General features: G+C 35.9%; 1 long non-coding RNA gene across 1 annotated transcript; it reads right to left on the bottom strand.

Annotated features, from left to right (window-relative positions):
• Window positions 1-2,236: 2,236 nt before the first annotated feature.
• Window positions 2,237-3,297, bottom strand: LOC128283672 (uncharacterized). Its single transcript, XR_008274071.1, has 2 exons — window positions 3,224-3,297; window positions 2,237-2,402 (listed from the first exon to the last, which is right to left on the bottom strand). It is a non-coding gene; the product is annotated as an uncharacterized LOC128283672 (long non-coding RNA).
• Between the last annotated feature and the right edge of the window lie 708 nt (window positions 3,298-4,005).

Below are 4,005 nucleotides of genomic sequence, written 5' to 3'. Positions count from 1 at the left end.
TGGTTGAGCTTTTGATGAGCTAGTGGAGGGACCAATCGGACATATGCAATTAGGCTCTAGTAATAGCAATTATATCCAGAAGCATTGTTCCGATAATTCGCAATTATTTGACCATGGAGTCAGTTCACAAGAAGTACTATGATTGAAAACTCCTTATTGTATACTATTTACCCTTTGGTTTGACTAATGCACCGGCGACATTTATGGATTTAATGAACCGAGTATTTTAGCCCTATCTGGATCAGTTTGTAGTGGTGTTCATCGACGACATATTGGTGTATTCTAAGATAGAGGATCATCACAATGAGCATTTCAGAGTGGTTCCACAGATTCTTCATGAGAAACAGTTGTATGCGAAATTCAACAAGTGTGAGTTCTGGCTTCGGGAAGTGACATTTTTGGGCCATGTAATTTCTGCTGAGTGGATACGAGTCGATCCTTGTAAGATTGAGGTTGTTTTAAATTGGAAATAGCCAAGAAATATGTCTGAGATCCGTAGCTTTCTGGGGTTGGCAGGATATTATCGACGTTTCGTTAAAGGATTCTCCTTGATCGCAGCTCCGACAACTAAACTACTGCCTAAGGGAGTTCCTTTCGTTTGGACTGATGCACAGTATGAGAGCTTTGATAAACTAAATATGGTTTTAACTTAGGCTCCAGTTCTGATACAACCTAAGCTCGGTAAAAACTTTGTGGTATACAGTGATGCGTCGCATGTAGGTCTAGGTTGTGTTTTGATACAAGATGAAAAGGTAGTTGTGTATGTGTTTCGTCACCTTAAGACTCATGAGGTAAATTACCCAACGCATGACTTGGAGTTAGCCGCCGTGGTATTTTCATTAAAAATCTAGAGGCATTACCTATATGGTGAGAAGTGTATCATCTACACTAATCCCAAAAGCCTCAAGTACCTCATTACTCAAAACGAGTTAAACCCTTAGCCAGCGGAAATGGGTTGAACTACTTAAAGATTATGACTGCACTATCGAGTACCATTCTGGTAAGGCCAATGTGGTGGCCGATGCGTTAAACCACAGGGCTACGATCGATCTGAAAGCAATGTTCGCTCAACTGAGTCTTTTTGATGATGGGAGTCTGTTAGCTGAACTTTAAGTGAGACCGACATGGATTGATTAGATCAGAGATAAACAGATGGGGACAAGTCTCTGGAGTTGCGTTTTTGTCAAGTGGAGAGTGGTGTTACTACGGATTTTGGGATTAATAAAGATGGGGTATTGTGTTTTCACGGTCGAATTTGTGTACCGAATGGTAAGGACTTGAGACAGTAGATTCTGAGGGAAGCGCATAGTAACCCTTATGCTATGCATTCCAGTGGGAATAAAATGTACCGAAGGTTACGAGATGTATACTGGTGGCCAGAGTTGAAGCATGAAGTTACTAACTTCGTGGCTCGCTGTTTGACTTGTCAGCATGTTAAAACTGAGCATTAGTTACCTTCGGGTTTGTAACACCCCCATGCCCGAGACTGTCACCGGAGTCGAGCTTGAGGTATTACCGAACATAATTTATCGAATTAAGAACTTCGAATCATTTATTTCTACATTCACAGCTTTCTAGCTACCTGCGACACAGTTACAAGAAAAATCATATCTCGAGTTACAAAACTAAAAATCAAGATCCGTAAATTTTCCTTAAATCTAGACTCATATATCTATTTAATAATTTTTTTCTAGAGTTTTTGGTTGGTCCAATTAATACAGTTTATTAGTTAAAGTTACCCCTGTTTCAGGACTTGACTAGACTGACCTCTGTTTACTACGAACCATATTTCTCTCTGTTAAAAGTTTATATAACTATGATGTTTATTTATTCCGAAACTAGACTCAATAAGGATTCCAAGAATATAAAATACACCACCTAATTATTTTTGTACAATTTATGGTAAATTTCTAAATTTGGAACAGGGGATCCAGAAATTGCTCTGGCCCTGTTTCACTAAAATTCAAATATCTTATAACATATAATTCCTTTACTTGTTTCATTTGTTTTATATGAAACTAGACATACTAGGCTTCAATTTCATATTTAATCCATCACCAAATTCAATTTCTATGATTTTAGTAAATTTTCAAACTCATGTCGTTGTTGCTGCAATATTCATTTATGGCAAATTTCATCTTTTCATGAGTTTTTATGATCTAGATAACATATTAAACTTCCATGACATCAAACATGATCTAACTTAGCATTTTCCATGACTCATCATTATTAAGCATTTTCTCAACCAAATCATGGCCATATCACAAAATTATTTACACAAAATAGGTGTATTGCTATACATGCCATACTTAAGTTTTACAAGCCATTTACCAAAAAGAGTCCTTCGGATAGTGTGATCGAACCTTCGACCTGTCCCGATTCCTAAGCCGGCTTGTTCAAAACTACAGTGAATGAAAAGGAGGGAGTAAGCATAAATGCTTAGTAAGTCATATGCAAATAACAAGTAACATAACAATACAATTATACCAAACAACCTTAGCATGGTATCACCAAAACATATATCACATTTCTAAACATCATTAATCATCTTACCACCTTATCGTTGTTGTATCTATTTTCAACCCGAAGGTTAAGTACATACCTATCCAAAGTGTCCATTTCACAATACTTACCAATACGTCACCTGCATCTTAAATGTTCTTCCATTTCACTAGAAATTTTACTCGTTGAACACATCGGAATATAACTCGGGTACATGGATAATTTGCACATAAGTGTCATATTTGTAGCCAAGCTACCATGTAACCCGCCCATAAGTGAACTCGGACTCAACTCAACGAGCTCGGACGTTCGCATCCATAAGTGAACTCGGACTCAACTCAACAAGTTCGGATGCCTAGTTACATCTCACGAACTCGGATTCAACTCAACGAGTTCGGACATTTCACATCCATAAGTGAACTCAGACTCAACTCAACGAGTTCGGATGTTCAACCATCCTAGTGACATGTCACTTGTATCCTAATCTATTCCTAAGGTTCAAACGGGATTTTCCTCGAACACATCTCCTTGCCATCTTCCGTAAAATACCGAAACCAATACTCAGTAGCACTTTATATTTAACAAATAATACACTTAATTTGCATTTTATTCAAAAATAACCACAAAGCATATATTTCATGATAAAAATCAGCATATCATATATTTAACATCAATAACTTAAAAATAACAATTATGCTACCTTATTTACACATGAACTTACCTCGGTACAAAATTTTTAACAATCGAGCCTATTCCTCGTAAACTTTGTTTTTCCCTCGATCACGACTTGAATCTCATTTCTCTTGATCTATAATACCAAATTAATCTGATTTAATACATACATTCATTAAAACAGTCCTTAATACGAACTTTGGCAAAATTACCATTTTGCCCCTAAACTTTTGCATAATTACACTTTTGCCCCTAGGCTTGGGAATTAAATTTCATCCCTTATTATTATGTTTTATGACATTCTGATCATTTTTCCCTTCTATGGCAACATCAAATTCTCACTCTAACATGTATTTATGACTACTAAATATTTTTACCGATTAAGCCTTTTTACTCGTTTTTACTCAAAATCGAGTAGCACAAGTTGTCTAACAAAATTTAAAACCTCATATTCTGTCATAAAACACCAAAATACACAAATTTCACCTATGGGTATTTTTCCAAATATGAACCATAGGTTGAATTATTGTTAACATAAGCCAAATAGAGCTACCGGGATTTCAAAAACATAAAAATCATTAAAAACGGGGCTTGAAATCACTTACTATGAAGTTTGAAAGTTGAAGAAACCCTAGCTATGGAGGAGAGCAAAAATCGGCAGAACAATATGGAGAAGATGATCATTTTGGGTTATTTTTCCTATTTTTATTTCATTTAATGTCCAAATGACCAAAATGCCCTTACTACTAAACTTTCAAAAAATTCCTTCCATGTCCTAATTTTTTCCATGAACTTAAAATTGGTCAAATTACCATTTAAGACCTCCTAATT

Source organism: Gossypium arboreum, chromosome 11, assembly GCF_025698485.1.
Source record: "Gossypium arboreum isolate Shixiya-1 chromosome 11, ASM2569848v2, whole genome shotgun sequence".
NCBI classification, from domain to species: Eukaryota; Viridiplantae; Streptophyta; class Magnoliopsida; order Malvales; family Malvaceae; genus Gossypium; species Gossypium arboreum.
The sequence above is the reverse complement of the archived record's forward strand: the minus strand, read 5'-3'. Positions and strand labels throughout refer to the sequence as shown.